Consider the following 18,709-nt stretch of genomic DNA (forward strand, 5'->3'; position numbering starts at 1 on the left):
CAATTTTTCGAACTGGAACATGTGGACCTTCTTTAACGGATCTCCAGATAGCTTCACCTTTTTCTTTACCAAGTAAAATCTTTCCATTCTGAATTTCCAGTGATCATACTCTTCAACAACTAGCAGTGGGGCACGAGAAAGGCAACCCATGCTATTTGCTATTTGCATTGAATATATTTGTTGATAAAGAGAAGCAACCATTGAAGTTAATATGTCTTGAGAAAAAGTAGTATATAGTAGAGCTTTTATCCTGAACACAGAATTGATCGAAATACCAGGGTAATCTCGAATCAACTATAATCTGTTCTTATGGATTCAAAGGATAACCACTCAATCTATGATACCAATTGTGAGAACAAAGATACGATGCGCAGGGAAATGGTTCAAAAACTCCAACCTTGAGTTAATGATTAAGATCAATGTCTGCTTATAATTATGTGTTCCAGTCAAGTTTGGCAAGACCAGTCGAGACTGAAGATAGAAATCAACGAAGTACTTTAAGTGTGAAATAGAGAACTATGAGTATTATCAAGGTGAAGACAATAAATGAACAAGTAGAATGTTTTAAAAGAGTTTGATATGAGAGAAAAGGTGAAAGAGAGTTAATGTGAAAATATGCTATCTTTGGAAGAACAATCCGTAATATTCTTGTCATTCAATCACTCCTTAAATAGTCAAGGAGGAACATCGTACAAACTGTTTGACATACAAATGACCGGATAATAATACTACTTCTAACATACTGATTATCCAAATAAACAAAAAGACTTGGTCCTATGAAAAGTGACATCAAACTAAAGACAAGAATAATTAATGCACAGACTGACACATGATCTCGGAACATTTCTTCATCTCGGCACACTCGACTCCGGACTACCATCATCTCGTACCATAACCATTTCGGACTCAAGCCTGACTTCAGATCTTTAAGTGTTAAAGATTGCTAGAGGTTCACTTTCAGGTTCCAACAGAGTTCCACTTTGAACTCCAATATTGATATTCCTGTCCAGGGGACAATCCAATTTCGAACGACGATTCTCATGCAAACTTCCATGGGGAGAATGAAAATAATGACTCATATGTTCAATCGAAATTTGAAGAAGTTTATGTTGAAATTGATCCTACATATGATCAAAATTATCCTCAAATGTCTAAATGGACCAAAGATCATCCGCAATCTCAAGTGATAGGAGATTCTTCTTCAAGAGTTCTCACACGGGCTCAACAAAAAGCGAAACAAGCTACATTATTTTCATAATTGGAATTTTGCATGTTTAATTCTTTTATTTCTAAAATTGAGCCTAAAAATGTCAAAATTGCTCTTGATCATGCATATTGGGTTTAAGCAATGCAGGAAGAACTCAACGAATTTAAGCGAAATAAAGTATGGAGATTGGTCCCCACTCCGAAGGATGCATCTGTAGTTGGAATGAAATGGGTGTTCCTGAATAAGATGGATAAACAAGGAAACTTGGTTCGCAACAAGGCACTTTTGGTGGTTAAAGGCTTTTGCCAAGAGGAAGGAATAGACTATGAAGAGATGTTCTCACCAGTTGCTACATTGGAATCTGTTTGGATTTTTCTCACCTATGCCGCTCACAAAAATTTTGAAGTCTATCAGATGGATGTGAAGTGCGCGTTTATGAATGGTGAACTCGAGGAAATTGTGTACGTGGAATAACCACCACGTTTCGTAAATGAAAAATATCTGAATCATTTCTATGTTCTGGATAAGGCAGTGTATGGTCTGAAACAAGCTCCCCGTGCATGGTATGAAACTCCGACTCATTTCCTTGAGCATTCAAAACTCAAACAAGGATCCGTTGACCAAACCTTCTTTCGCAAGAAAGGTGGTGACCAGAAAATGATCGTTCAAATTTATGTTGATGACATTACTTTTAGATCCACTGATTCTAAATTAACAGTTGAATTCCTAAAACTAATGGAAACTAAATTTGTAATGAGTTCAATGGGTCCAGTTAACGTTTTCCTTGGTTTAACCATTAGATAGACCTCAGAGGGAATTTTTATCAACCAAGAAGCCTGCATAAAGGCCTTGCCTTCAAAATTCGGAATAGTGGGTGAGTCAAAGGTCAAGATTCCAATGGCATTCGGAATGAAACATGCTCCATCATTGGACAAACCAGAAGCTGATATTACATTATATCGCCAGATGATCGGATCTCTAATGTATCTAACATCGATTCGTACTGATATTATGTTTGTTGTATGTTATTGTGTAAGGTTTCAAGCAAATCCCCTTGAACCATATATGGTAGTTGTAAAGAAGATATTTCGATACCTCAAAAGAACATCTCTCGAAATATGGTATCTATCTAATTCTGGATATTTTGGGCAAGCTTATTCCGACGCTGATCTAGGTGGATGTGGCCTCGATCGTAAAAGCACTTCTGGGTGATGTTAGTTTCTGGATAGCAAGCTTGTTAGTTGGCAATCTAAGAAGCAGACATGTGTGTCCTTATCGACTGCTGAAGCTGAATACATAGCAGCAGCATCTTGTACGTCCCAAGTAGTATGGATTCAGAACCAACTCAGAGACTATGTACTTAACATGAAGAGAATTCCTCTCTATTGTGATTCCTAAAGTGCTATAAGAATTTTCCATAATCCAGTGCAACACTCCAAGACAAAGCATATTTCACTTAGATACCACTTCGTAAAGGATCACATTGAGAATGGTAATGTTGAAGTTCATTTTGTTAGATCCTCAGATCAGTTGGCTAACATCTTCACAAAGGCCTTACCCGAAGTTACGTTTAATCGAATTTTACAAGGGCTAGGAATGATTGAAGCTGACTCAGTTCTGAAATCATCTTCGTAATCGGAATTTACTGTTCACGTTCTGAATGGTTCCGAACTTCGAAATGTTTCAGAACTCATTTTTCTAATTCTGATTGGTTCCGAGCTTCAGAATGGTTTGGAATCTACTATTCATTGGGGTTTCGGAATGCTTTCTATCCTTCATGAATTAAGTCTATTCTGATTGTTTCCGAACTTCGGAATGCTTCGGATTCTACTTTTCATCCTCATTTCGAAACGATGTATATACTTTGTATATTAAGTCTCTTCCAACTTGTTCTGAGCTTCAGAATGATTCGGAAATTACTCTTCATTTAAGTTTCTGAATTCTTTTGTCTTAGTTATTCTTCTTTATTTTTGTTTTATCTTTTTTAGAAAATCAAAATCTCAAAAATATTTTTCTTAATTTTTGTTTTATCTTTTTCAGAAAATCAAAATCTCAAAAATATTTTTCTTTATTTCTATTTTATATTTTTCTGAAAATCAAAATCTCAACAATAGTTTTCTTTATTTCTGTGTTATCTTTTTCAGAAAATCAAAATCTCAAAAATATTTTTCTTTATTTATGTTTTATCTTTTCTAGAAAATCAAAAATAGAAAAGTATTTTATTTGTTTCTGTATTTTCTTTTCAAAACTCAAAATACCAAAAACATCTTACTTTTAAGAAGCAAACGTTCTCTTCTCAGGTTAATATTCTCTATTATCTCAATTCAGAACGATGGGTAGGTATGATTATGGAACTATGTACCAGCTAAGTGTCCCTAGAAGCATGCTACTGCATGTTGTCCCAAGCCTCTTAGACTCTATGTTTGAAGCCTTAGTGAAACTTTCATTCCGATCGTTTCTTCCCAATCAGGATATCCAATCACAAAAGTCATCGAGCTACCTTACTCTTCTCATATTGAGTTAAGAGTTTCTCGCTTATTTATTTCTTTATAGCAAAGGTACAATATCTTCTTCGGAACTAATCTATACAATTTTGCCATCAATTTCGTGTTCATAAATGTAACCCTTGGGACTCTCAGCAATTACCAATGAGGTTTACGGTTACACAACATCTGTGTTCATGATCTTGAAATCGTTATAACCACAATTTTGAGTGAAACCTAAAAATCTGAATGTTATTTATGAATTGACGCTGAATAACTAAATGTTCTAGATATTTTCACCAAGGAATTGACGCATAAAACCTTTTTGGTTGTACCTTTCGAAGTCTGAAATCTCATTTTTCTTTTTGAGCTCTCTTAATTAAATGCTCTCGACCTAAGACATTTCTTCCCAATACTATCCATGTATTATTTTTTTTTGAGATTTTCATCATATCCAGTCACTTAAAGAGAAACCAAAGCTTACTTTTTCTTATGGCTTCACTGATCAAAAAAGTACTTCTTTCAGATCTTCAGACTTATGTCAAGATTCAGAATCTGGTTGAAGCATAAGCCATCCTTAAAGCCTATTAAAAGAAGCCTTTCACAGTTTCTCAATAAACTGGTGATCATAATTCAATGGGATACCACACAAGCACTTCAGAGTCTCTCTTGACTCAGAAGGAAGAGATCATTGGTCGAGATCATATGATTTTCATGTCAATCTTATTTGACATCACAGAATCACCAAAATTAGCTTTGCTTTATTTCTTTATCTTTGGCACACTCTTTCACAAAAATCCTTGTGATTTTTCAAAAGTCTGGTTCTAATTCCAAATGGTTACTTTAATTCTGAGAACAGGTCATGGTCTCTAAGTTAGTGAATTGTATGATGATTCTCAATATGTCGATACCGAAACAATGGTTTCTTGGAGATGAAAGATCAAATCAGGCGCAAATTTTGAATTCCCTAACAACACGCGTGTCTGTTACAACGACATCTGACACCGTGGATGAGTTGTCACTGTTTTATAGGATAAAATTATGGCATACAGGAGTATGGAAAGATGGTTTTCTCTCACCACTCATAAATTACCATATAAAAGGGGTTTTGACGGTTCAATTTCTCTCACCGCAAACACAGTTTTCAAACCCTCAAAGAAAAAACCCCCAAAAAGCTCTCTACTGTTCATCGTCTTCCTCAACACTTCAATGACAGGATCATCTGAGCACATCTCATTCGCTGACCAATCAGCCTCTGTCATCATGCTTGCTGTCAAGCATGGCCAAAACATGATCATCGATCTCGAGTCCTCGTGCTACATGAAGTTCTCCGGCCAATTATTGAATGTCTCAAGTTCTTGCCACTGTCTCAGGCATTAACCATGGTGGAAAATGTTCCTCTGGTTCATCTCTCCAAGGCTTACTCATCTGCAATCTACAACAAGGCTGGCGATATCATCCACTTCAAGGTTGCTTCTCACAAGATCTCGATCACTAAGCCCCACTTTAGCAAACTTTTAGGGCTTGCACTTTCTGGTGTTCTTCTGGATCCAGAATTGATTCCAAACAGTGCCCTAATTGAGATGTTTTATCAGATGGGTTACATTGGGGGATAACTCCTTATTGTCCAAGTTCAGGAAACCCTTCCTTCCCTCAATGTGGAATGGGTTATTCACTCTCCTATTAAAGAGTTTCTCGGAGAGCGTTGCAGGATCCGACAGTGCGAGCAAACTATTTTACACCATCATATATGCTCCATACAATGGGGTAAAACTGGACTATGGTTCTATTTTGTGGAATCAACTTATCCAAACCACTGTCTCCACCTCTCGTCACACAGAGATTTCGTGTGCAAGATTTTGGTCTATTGTGGCCAATCGGGCCCTAGGTCACTTCAAATTTCTAATAATAACTGATTCGGTTATGGCAGAAATTCCAGCACTCCAAACTTCTTTGTTTGTGAGGTCCGATCCTAGGAATTTCACCTTTATTGGGTCCATTCCAGAAGAAATGATGGTCAAGGTTCCATCTGATAATACTGCTGTGAACGCATATCGGAGTTTGCCATCGTCTGGGGTTCGTCCAATGCTAGATGAATTACGAAAGGTGATCAATGAAGGCAACAAACCGAAAAGGGGAGGCAAAAGAAACGCGAAAGATGCTCCTTCTGAAACAGTCAAGGCTCCAAAGAACACGAAGAAGCAAGCTAATAAACCGAGATCTCCATCTCTGGTTGTTCAGGAGGATTCAGAATCAAGAACTCTTACGTAAGTTAGAGAGGACGACATAAACCGAAACGATGTGGAAGAAACTGTTTCCACTTCGAAACCAACCCCTACAGAACCGCTTCCGTAGGTATCTTCTCCTTAATCCTCAACTGTTCCCACTTCTGATATCTTTCAAGAACCCATTCTGAATCTCGCTATTGCTTCATCACCAACACCTATTACTCCACCAGCCTTACCCATCACTTTTACAATTCTGATTTCATCTATCCCATATTTACCACCAATGAGTTCTGTTGGCATCTATCTTCCTCAGATCTCCATCCCTTTAACCTCCACAATCTTTACCGATTCCACCCCTCCAACAACATCATCTCTTTCTACCTTACCAGACGATTCGATTGTCAACTCCGTTCTGGAGGCGACTAGGGCTTCAAATATTCATGTCAATGCATCTGATGCGGGGGCAGATGTCAACATCGGTGTGACTATGGATCAAGGCACTATACCCACTTCTCATTTCAATGAGGCAAAAGACATTTTATTTGGAGATGATCATGAGCCTACGTCGGATTTTGTTTTCATCCCCTTTACCATCAACCTCAACAGTGATGATGATGATGTCTCAATGACAAAAGGGCAGTTTAATAAGTTTAATGAAAAATTGGATTCTCTTTTAGAGTCTTCCAAATCTTCATCTTCATCCAACTGGGAGTACATGCTGACAACCCACAAGGCCACTGTGGAGATGCGAAAAAAAAGAAAACGCCAAAGTCTTCGAAGAATCTTCCAAGGAAATTAAAGCTTTTGAGAAGATAGTTTTGGAAACGACCGTATAAGTCAAAAAAACTACAAAAAGAGGTCACCGCTGTTAGAACCTGAAAGTGAACCCCCTAGCAATCCCTATCCGAAGTCAGTCAAAGTTCCGAAGTGTTTTTGTTGGTGTCTAGAATTAAAGCTATGCTCCAGAATCTTAGTTGTGTCCGGACTTGAAGATATGCTCCGGAAGAGAAGATCAATGAAGGCATTCTGGAATGGACTATGTGTCCGGAATGTTAGTCTATCCGAATCAATGTTTTGTCTTTGTGCATTTATTGTCTTTGTCATTTAGTTTGATTTAACTTGTCAGAGGACTTAGTCTCTTTTGTCAACACGGATATTCAGAGTGTCAGATGTAACTGTTTTATCCAATCCTATGTATGTAATCGGTTAGTACCATGTACTTCATTCTCCTATTTATAGGAGCATTCAATGTTGAATCAAACGACGGATTTGTTCAAACCTTTTAGCAATATTACATTTACTTCACTCTTTTTAACATTCTCTTTGTTCTTCATTTATTAACTTTACTTTGATCGTAATTCTCATTCTTCATTAATGGCTTGAATATTTGTTTAATATATTAACTCAGACCTGACTGGTCTATCCAGACTTGACTGGAACATTCATTAGCAAGCAGAAATTGATCTTAATGTATTAACTCAAGGTTTGAGTTTTCGAACCGTGTCCCTGGGCATTAGATCAATTTGTTCTCTCAATTAGTATCAGAGCTTGAGTGGTTGTCCTTTGAATCCATCAGATCAGATTATAGTTGGTTTGAAATTACCTTGGTATCTCAACCATTTTTGTGTTAAGGATAAAAGTTCTTCTATATACCACTTTCGCTTGAAGATACCTTAACTTCAATGGCTGCTTCTAATACTCAAGAAATGATTTCAATGCAAATCGTAAATAGCAAGGGTGGCCCTACACGTGACCCACTGCTAGTTGTGGAAGAATATGATCACTGGAAAGTTAGAATGGAAAGATTTTTACTAGCTAAAGAGAAAGGTGAAGCTATTTGGAGATTCGTCAAAGAAGGCCCTCATGTTCCTGTAAGAACGGTTGTGAGAGATGCTACTGCTTAGCTTATGGGTCAAGATGAGGCTCGTCCAGCTCCTCTAACTGCAGATGATATTGAGAAGATGCATGCTGATCAAGTTGTTTTCTCGGAAATGGTGTTTGGTGTCCCTCCCTCGCTCTTTGAACACATTAAGTTGTGTAAATCAGCAAAAGAGATTTGGGACACTCTCAAAAATCTGATTGAAGGTTTGGAAAACATGAAAGACAAGCGTCTCACCTCAGTTGTCAATGATTTTGACACCTTCACTACCACTCCTGGTGAATCAGTGGCCTCAGTCTCTAACTTTTACCGAATCGTAGTCAACAACATGACTGCTCATGGGATTGTTTGAACTCCCTTGGAGTACAATCTCAAGTTCATAAACAGTCTCGATAAGGGATGGGGAAATATGAAATCTTGTCTCCAAAGTAATGGTTCTTTGAAAAAGTTAAAGCTTTATCAACTTTTTGATGAACTTCAAGGACATGAATCCAATATTGCTCAAACTATAAGGGAACTCTCCGGAGGTCCTCTTGCTCTTGTCAGTTCCTTTGAACCAACCATTCCGAACACATCCACCTCGGACCTCCTCAAACCCATTGTTCCATCTCTTCAGCCCTCCCTACCTGTCTTACCGACACAGAACTATCCTGTTGATGATTCCGAATCCATGGACTCTGAACTCCGTTTCCAACAGGAATTTACTCTACTCTCCATGAAATATAAACGTCCTTTCAATCCCTCTTACAAACCATACCAAAATCGGTTTCATGCTCCTCACCAAAACAATCCTCAACCATACTCAGCTTCGGAACCACAACCAACTTCGGAAAATCCTCTTGCGTTTAAACCAAACATTACTAAGCCAAACTCTACTTCGGAACCACAGCAGAATCCTAAATCCGATAAGCCGAAAATTGTGTGTCACAAGTGTGGACATGCAAACCACTTTGCAAAAGATTGCCTGGCTGAAGCTCCGCAAAAACCAAAAATCAAGGACTCTACATAAGACGCCCGTAGAGCTCAAGAGATGGCAGAGAGTGAAAAAGCTTTCATAACTACTGTATCAAGGGATGTCGAAGGATATTGGTCATCCGGAGATGATGATGACATGGTGACTGGAAGAAACATGTGCTTGATGGCAAGACAAACTATTGAATGTGATGAAGGCTATTGGTCCTCTGCATCAGAAGATGAAGATGATGTTGCTGAACCACACTACTGCTACATGGCCACCAACGATCCACGTGGTCGAAGCATCGTTCAGCAGGTAAAATCTATGATTACTAATAATAATTTTGATCTGTCTCTTTGTGAACCTTATCTAACCCAGATCCAACCATATATGATCACCATTTATAAAGCCTATGAGTCTGCCATAGAAGCTAGTGAGAAGAAGGAGTGTGAATTAAATCGTCTTAGGTTACGTTTTAAGGATAAACATTGAAAATCGAGTCTTTAGAGCATGAGCTTGTAATGTCAAAAGATGAATGTATCATTCTAAAAGACAAATGTGAAATCAGCTATACTGAAAGAAACATTTTAATTTCTGATAACAAACGTCTCAATGCGAAAATAGATGCCTTGCATAATTCCATTGATATACTTGAAGCGAATCAACGAATAACTCATAACTTTCGTCATCCTTGGTCAAAATCTCCTGGTCTCTGAAGCGAGTTTCCGAAACCAATAGCTAGTCCCTTGAAGGAGTTGCAAAATCTGACTTTTATGGGAGATGTTCTAAACCGTCAACATTCGGACGCACCTGTCTCTCCCTTGTCACCCCTTCCGGAGACTAATGACAAGTTCGCATCCTTGATTCCTGAGTTTCAACCCGTAGTTGTCAAGAGTCCCGATTCCATGCAATTTCCGCCTCTAATAAACCTGGACCTGAATCGGACCTCTAGCACTCAAAAGTCTGTTGTTCAAAATCCGAACCTCAGCCCTCCTAACAATTGTGTTGTTGAAGAAATTTTTCCAGAATCAACTTCATTTGAACCATCAGAGTGTGTTTGGGCATCTTTAGATAGTGAAGTCGATGAGACAATTTCATGTGATTCTGAACCTCACGTGATTTCAAAACAAATCTAGTTCCCATTAAGCCTGTGTTCAACAATCCTTCAGTAGGACAGACTTCGAAATCCTCGTCTCAATCCAAAAGAAAGCTAATGTTAAATAGGAAGGATGTTGAAGACCCTAAGGTGGAAGCTCGAAATGCACACGAAAAGGAAGTTAAGACTAGACAAAATTCAAGATTCCTTGAGAACTCCAAAAAGAGTGTATCTCGGAATTCATGCTCAACAACTCATAGTAAAAACTCCTCCACACCCAATAAGATACTCAAGAGACCCTCAAATCCTCCTAGTCTTGTAGAACAAAAGAAGGTGGTCATCCCCACTCAGGAAAAGTCAAAAATAAGCCCCACATCTGTCTGAAACACCTCTCCTCAGACAGCTTCATCTGTTTTTATTGCAAAATCTGATGGCACAACTTTTAGACCTCAACTTTCAAAATCGAATGTGTCATCAAACAAACATAAACATGTTAAGAAAACAAAATTTTCAAAATCTTCAAAACAAAAACTTTTTTGGAAAGTGAAAAAATATATGACTCCGAATGAGACAGTGACGTCCACTGCTCCGGGAACATCAGGTCCGAAGAAAGTCATTCTGAACCCTCAAGTCATTGAATATGACTACTGGATAGATGAGAAGACATTAACATTTTGTCTATTTCCTAAGAACTCAAAAAACATTCCCAGGAAACACAAAGTTGTTCCGAAGTCACAATCAAAGTCCAAAGTCGGTGGTTATGTCCCTAAACCTAACTCGGAGCGTAAAAGCTCAACCACTCACTAATTTTGCAGGCACTTTGTGCATCGGAGCAAGAAACAATATGGTATATTGATAGTGCTTTCTCCATTCACATGACGGGGCAGAAAGACTTTCTACGGGATCTCAAGCTTTCTCCAAACGTTGGTTACGTGACGTATGGCAACAACTCCAACTCTCAAATTCGTGGTTATGGAATTCTCACCAATGCAAATTTCTCTATCTCAAATGTAGTGTATGTAGCTGACCTAAAACATAATTTGATAAGTGTAGCTCAGCTCACTGACTCAAATCGACGTGTTGAATTTTGCAAGAAGCACAACTATGTAATGACTGAAGACCGAAAAGAGTGCTTAATCAAGTCAAATCGCAACAAGAACATGTACCCACTCGACATCAACATGATTATTGGCAAACCGCAACTCTGCCTTCTCTCCAAAGTCGTTCCTGATGTCAGTTGGTTATGGCACCGAAGGCTCGCTCACCTGAACTTTCGGTACATGAATGATCTCGTATCTGGTAAAATGGTGAGGGGTCTACCTCTTCTCAAATTTGAAAATGATCATTTATGTGTTGCATGTAAGTGTGGAAAGCAATCGAAGAAGGTTCATCCTATTATCATTGAAAAATCAATCTCGGAACCATTGGAGCTTCTACACATTGATTTTTTTGGACCATCCATTGTAGAGAGTCTTCATCATAAGAAATACATTCTTGTGATTGTTGACAACTTTACAAGGTTCACTTGGGTTTTCTTCCTCAGACTGAAGTCCAAAACAGCCTCTGAACTCATCAACTTCATTAAAGGAATTACAGCATCATCAAATTTCTTGTTAGGCATATCCGAAGTGATAATGGTTCGGAATTCACCAATGGAACCATTGAGAAATTTCTCACCGAGAAAGGAATTGACCACAACTTCTCAGCTCCGTACACTCCACAACAGAACGGTGTAGTTGAAAGACGCAATTGAACTCTTGTTGAAGCTGATCGATCCATGCTTAACTTTGCAAATCTACCACTCTCCCTCTGGGCTGAAGCCGTCTCAACTGCATGTTTCACTCAAAATCGGAGTATCATCAATCGACGCCTCAACATGACACCGTATGAAGCAATGAATGGTCGAAAGCCAAGTATATCCTTTCTTCATGTTTTTGCATGTCGATGCTTCATAAAAAACAATCGTGATCAACTTACCAAATTTCAACCCAAAGCTGATGAAGCAATTTTTTATGGTTACTCTGCAATATCAAAAGCATATCGAGTTCTTAATCGACGCACTTGAGTTAATGAAGAAAGTTTCGATGTCACCTTTGACAACAATTTTGTTAGGAATTCTGCTCCCACTCATGTTACAACTCACATTATGGAGTCCGATGCTCCACCTCAGGAATGTCTGAACATTCAGATAATTCATGAAGTCAATTTTGAAACTCTTTTTGGACCTTCTGAAACAGCACTTGATTCAGAATCTCGATCAAGTCAACCTTCATCATCCCTTCCTATTTCACAACATGTTTCCGGTCCTCTACCCTCTCTTTCTCCATTTGATTCCGAATCGTTTCAACCTTCTCAGGTTGAGGGGGAGAATGGTCAACACTCTCTTGAATCAAATGTAGATGGATTTCTTGATGCATCTACTAAATTTGACTCTCATCCGATCAACAGCGATGACGACGTCAACTTTTTTGAATTCCCTCCTGAGGATGATGTAAACCTCTCCGGCTCCGAAGTTTAGGGGGAGCATCACCCTCAAGTTCAAATCATTCAGGGGGAGCAAAACAACTCTATCGTCGATGTTGAATCTTTTGTTGCTCAAGAACTACCAAGACTTCACATCTGGACTCGAGATCACCCTCCAAACCAAGTTATTGGAAACCTTAATGCTGGTGTTCAAACTCGCTCTGCCACAAGTGTTCAGAATGAATGTCATTTTTTTGGCATTTATCTCCATGGTTGAACCCAAATCCATCAAGGAAGTGTTAGAACATGCTGACTGGATTACAGCCATGCAAGAAGAATTGGCAGAATTCGATAGAAATGAAGTTTGGTCTCTCGTCCCTCCCCCTCAAAACCATCCCATGGTAGTACTAGATGGGTGTGTCGCAACAAGTTAGATGATGCAGGAGTTATCATTCGAAACAAAGCAAGATTGGTTGCCAAAGGATTCACTCAGATCGAAGGTCTTGACTATGATGAGACCTTTGCTACTGTTGCATGTCTTGAAACTATCAGAATCTTTCTTGCTTATGCTGCTCACAAAGGCTTCAAAGTTTACCAGATGGATGTCAAAACTGCCTTTCTAAATGGTGAACTTGACACTGAAGTATATCTTCAACAGCCTGCCGGTTTTGTTAATCTTTCATATCCAAACTACTGCTACAAACTCCGGAAAGCTATCTACGGCCTAAAGCAAGCTCCTCGCGCATGGTACGAGACCCTCACCGATTTTCTCAAGCGTTCAGGTTTTTAACGAGAAATTTTAGATCCTACTCTCTTCCAAAGGTCAAATGGAAATCATCTCATGCTGATCCAAATTTATGTTGACGACATCATTTTTGGATCCACCGATTCTTCAATGGTTGCTAACTTTGCTAAGTTAATGGTCAGTAGATTTCAAATGAGCATGAATCGGGAATTAAGCTTCTTTCTTGATCTCCAAGTCAAACAAACTAACAGAGGTATTTTCATACACCAAGAGAAGTACATTTCAGAACTCCTCAAAAAGTACTCAATGGACACCTGTGCCTCAGCCAAGGTACCTGATGGGAATAAAGAGTTATAGATCGATAGATTCTAAACAGAAAAACAAGAATGAAGTAATCAAAGAACACAAGAATGGATCAAATGGTATCGAATGATTAATAACTCACACCTCAAAAGAGCTCGATGAAGAACTTCGAATGTAGAGGTGTGTTTAGGGTTACAATGCAAAAGCAATTAATAAGGACGACTACCTGAAAGCTATACATGCATGCATAATATATACGCTAACCCTAATGATAAACCACGGTTGGACAGTCCCAAACCGGGTAAACAAAATATCGACACTAAGCCCATATGACGTAACACTCTAGACCCAACAATCTCCCCCTTTGCGTCAATAGAGGCGAGATACTAGTTCGGTTGAGTAAGAGAAGACTTCTTCACCGTCTTGAATACATTCGGTATAATAGCCAAAAGAGTGTGACGAAATGCTATATACCATCGAAGCACGTCAGAGAAGTTCTTCTTATCCGAATCACTGTTCTGTTTACACCTGTGAGTTATATCAAGTACGTGCTCCAAGCAAGTTGTGGAGAACAGGTGCTTGTCAACAAGAGCGAAAAGGAATTTTTCAAATTACCTCTAGTGAACATTACAGTATGATGAACCGGATCTATCTTGCCAATTTTCATCTTGTTTAGATCACTTGGCTTCCCGATAGGCTTCACAGTAGGCTTCTTTCTCATAACATGTGCAATCTCCTGATCCAACTTAGCAACTTCATGGATGTAGGAAGCCAACATTCTGTTGAGATGAGCAAGGATCGGCTCATACTGATGTTGATTGGTAAGCAGAATGTTGAACAACATAATCCAATCGTTTGGGTTCAGGTTTGGAAGATCAGCTAACGAAATCATGTGAACCGAGTTATCCATACCTCGGGTCACCCTGAACTTCACATTGATAAACTTTCCAGCAACAGTTGGTTTTAATACCTTGACAGAGGTTATTTTCTGAGCACTGAGTACTTGGAGACTCAATCGCTTCTTTGATTAATCTTTCCCTGGTCTAAGGAGGATAGAGAGCTTGCTTGCAAACCAGAGCATCTTGAGCTTCTTTCTGCTTTTGCTCTTTCTCTTCTGCCTCTCTCGCTATCCACATATTTTCAGTGAGCTCTTTATTTCTTTTCTTCCTCATTAAAGCTTCAGCAATCGTTTCTTCTTCTTCGTCATCACTATTTTCCACAACACCCTTCAATTTTTTTGTCTACCAGAACCCGAAGCTGCATTAACCTTCGGTTCTTGTTCGATAATAACTTTGGGTGGATTTGGAGGATTTTGAGTAGCTTCTCCCCCTTGTTGCGGAGTGACCACAGACTCCATAACACCTTGCATCTCACTCAATATCTGAATAGCAGGAAGAACTCTAGCTGTCAAGTGATTCCGGATAGTAAGAGTGAGAACAGGATCATGAGCATTGACAACAGTACTGAGAATTGAGAGAACATCCCCAGCACAACTTTTAAGAACAGCCCGCTCAGTCTTAAGGGATGCAATTTCAGTCTGGGCGTGAGAAAGAAGAGCTGACTGGACTTCAAGTTGTGTAGTCTTTTGAGCAAGGTCGTCCATAAGCTTCTTTTCCGTGGCAAGGTCAACCTGAAACTTATCAAGGCGAGAGTTGACCGAAGTGAGAAGAGAAGTGTGATCAGCTTGGAACTCAGTGCGAACAGTATCGAATTTCGCTTTCTCTGCTTGAAGGGACTTGGAGTGAGAATCAACAAAAGCATTGACCTTTGCAGCATTGGAATCGGCATGGGCTTTGAGTGATTCCAAAAAGATCTTGGACTCACGAATGAGATCTGTGACTTCTGTTGTTGCGTTCTTGCAGGAAGATGTAGAAGCATCCACAACCTTTGTAGATTTGTCAATATATTCTGTATATTGCTGAAGAGCAGTATCAAGAAAAGCTTTTAAAACAACTTCAGAATAAGTTGTGGAGGAACCAATCAACTTGTCAAGCTTATCATGAATCCCTTGTAAATGGAGCGTAGTCACCGGAGCATCATCAGCATCTTCACTTGGAAGTCGATAAGGACTGTAATAAGTGGAATCAAAATCAAATTCTTCTTCTCCCAGAATGGGCTCCGAATCTGTTGAAGGTGATGGTGAGAGAGGTTTAGTGGTAACAGAGGTGGTAATGTCAGCGGTATGTGCCCCCGTATCAGATACGTTGACACTAACCGAAGGGCCAGTGGTTGTGGTTGTTGTAGCTTGAGAAAAGATTGGTGGTGGTAGTGGAGCAGTAGTAGTAGGTTGAGAAGTGACAGGTGGGGGAACAGGAGCGACTGAGATTGGTATAGTGGTTTGTTTTGGAGAAGGAGGAGGAGTAGAAACATGAACCTGTACGTCAGGAGTTGGAGATCGGGGAGGAGTATTTCCCCTTGGTGAATGTTCGCATTGAACCTCCTCTTCTTCATGGTCTTGTTGCTCCTCTTCATTGGAAACAGAAGGCGTTGGGGCCTTTGATCTCTTTGCCATTTGCTTGACTTTTTTCTTTTTGGGAGCCGAAGGTGCAGCTTTATCAGCCTTACGCTTTTTACGAGAAGAGGGACCTTCGGTCTCAGCTTTCTTAGTCTCTGGTTTCTTCCCTCTCTTGGCAGGTTTGTCAGCTATCTCCAAAGCACTCTACATCTCAGGAGTGAGTTGTCGTGGACCCGAAGGAGTCAATTTTCTGTACTCAGCCATGACTCTACATTCCTTATATACACATCGGCTCACTGATTCAGGAATAGAACCGATGTAGTGAAACTTAGTAGGGTCAGCAAAAATAATTTTGACCGTGTGAAAAGTACCAATGGAAGACAACAGAGCATCCGCCATGACTGGAATGTTAAGAGTCTCAATAGCTCTGCGAGTGACTAAAGTCGAGAAACGAGCACATGAAATCTCAGAATCTCTAGATGAGGAATTGAGGCTTTGCACCACTTGAGACCAGATGAGAGAACCATAATCCAAATTGATGCCATTGTAGAGACCATAAAGGATGGTCATGAAACATTTACTTGAACCATTGGACCCCGCAACCCTTTCTGCTAAACCCTAGTAAAGAAGTGTAAGCATACCATTCCATTGAGGTGGTAAACATGACTTCTTGAATCTCGTTATTGTAGTTAGAACTTCCATGTATCCCATGTCATAGAACATCGAAAACAACTGAGTTGTTGTGATGAAATCCGGTGAGATAACAGAAGCATCTGCAGCAAGCTGTAGTAGTGAACAAAAGCGGGTTTTGATACAGATGTTCGTTGATCAAAGATATCGAAGTAGATCCGTTCCTTGCGTTTGTCGTAGGAAGCAGTGAAATAGACTTGGGATAGAAGGGACATGGGAACTGATTCGACTTGATTAAGAGCAATCACCAATGGAGAATACTTGAGACACTGGACAACATGAAGCATGTACAAATCATAAAGAAAAGGGTCCAGTTGAATAATGAGATTCTGATTGGGTTTTATCGTTAGCAATGTTGATGAAGCAGTTTGATCTTGATGAGAGGATGCTTCCGCCATTTTTGTAGTGAAGAAGAAGATGAACAGTCGAATATCTTCGATTGTTTGAAAGAGAGAGGTTGAAGAAGGTAAGAAGGTACAGTAGGTGTGAGAGCCCCCTTTTATACCGTTGGCAGGATAGAGAAAATATCCGTTGTGATGATGATACGATCTCTGAAACGTCGCCTGAAAAAGCGCGATTTGATAGCTTGGTTTCCCTAGATATACGTCAGCAGGCGTGGGTACAGGAACCGTTTCAAATTCACGTGCCCAATTGAAGTGCTTATCCACTTACCGTCTCTGCAGTTTTGAAAATACAAGCAACCACAAACAAGACTCATTCGTTCGGTTCATTTTAAGCAACCGTCGCTCCTTCTTAAGAAGGGGAACCATCATCTCTGTTAGAACCGAAAGCACAAAGCTGAAAAATGCCATTAGTACCACAAACAAGAGTTTGGAAAATCATAAAGATCTTCGTGCAAGAGTGTGCCAAAGAAAAAGAAATAAAGCAAAACATATGTGGGATTTAATTGATGTCTATTTAGACACGAAACTGTGGATCCCGGGCACGAATCTCTTCCTTCAAAGTCAAGAGAGACTGAGAAGTGTCTGTGTGGTTTCCCGTGAATTACGATCAAATGTTTGTAAAGAAACATTGAAAGGCATCTTTTCAATTACAGGCTTTAGTGGGTAGTTTACCTTCAACCGTACATCGATACTTAAAATAAGACCGAAAGTTGGATGAAATACTTGTGAGACCGATGTGGCCTGTTGAACAAGTAGGTTTGATAAAATATTCAGTAACTGGATGGAGTTTAGAAATCTCCAAAAAAAAAAAAAAAAAAAAAAAAAAAAAAAAAAAAAACTGGTTCTTATGGGAGGAAACGTCCTGGTGTTAGACAGTTTCATAAAAATCACGCAAAAATAAAAAGAGATTTCGGGAGGTAACAAGTAATAGCTTGAACATTAGAGCGTCCACCGTCAATGCATTCAAGGTGTTGGATTTTGGGTTTCACTTAGCACGTGGTAAACGAAACTAAGATCATCAACACAGAGATTGTGTAACCATAAACCTCAGTGGTAATTGCTGAGAGTCTCAAGGGTTACTTTTATGAAGCGAAACTTGATGGAGAAATGTGAGAAGATGGTGAAGGAACCGAAAGTACCTCTGCTATATAAGAATGACAAAGCAGAAAACTCTTAACTCATTATGAGAAGAGTAAGGTAGCTCGTGACTTGAGTGATTTACGCAGCCTGATTGGGAAAAACGATTGGTGTTTTATCGAATCATTAAGGCTTCACTCAGAGTCATGGAGGCTTCGGTCTACATGCAGCAGCATGCTTCTAGGGATACTTAACTAGTACATAGATAAGAATGTTATACCTGCCCCATCGTCATTATGTTTCGCATCTGTGAGCTTGAAGTACGAATTGAGAGATAAAACGTAAAAAAAACACAGAAATATTTTTGTAGTTTTTGGATAATAATAACAGAAAATAAATAATTTTAGATTTTTGGAATTTTTGAAAAGTAATAAAAACAGAAGAAAAAAAATATTTTTGGTTTTTTTTTTTTTTGGAATTTCTGAAAAATAATATAATTTTTGACGATAGAGAGTCATTAGTGACCCTATCATTTGACGATAGAGAGTCACATCAACAGCCGGTTTCTCGAGAGATGGAGTCAGCTTCGTGCCAAATGTCATTGGAACCTTTACTTTGGAATCTCCCGTCATGCCAAACTTTGCCAACAGAGTCTTCGTGTATGCTTCCTGATTAATGAAGATGCCTTCTGGTCCCAATGCCAAACTTTTAACAAGCCATATCA

At 39.2% G+C, this 18,709-nt stretch overlaps 1 pseudogene; it reads left to right on the top strand.

The window, feature by feature from the left end:
- The first annotated feature begins 1,348 nt into the window (after positions 1 to 1,348).
- Positions 1,349 to 1,681, top strand: LOC145131756 (putative mitochondrial protein AtMg00820 pseudogene; annotated as a pseudogene).
- Positions 1,682 to 18,709: the final 17,028 nt, after the last annotated feature.

The sequence above is a fragment of the Lactuca virosa genome, chromosome 8 (assembly GCF_052849685.1).
Source record: "Lactuca virosa cultivar CGN04683 chromosome 8, Lactuca_virosa_CGN04683_v6, whole genome shotgun sequence".
NCBI lineage: Eukaryota > Viridiplantae > Streptophyta > Magnoliopsida > Asterales > Asteraceae > Lactuca > Lactuca virosa.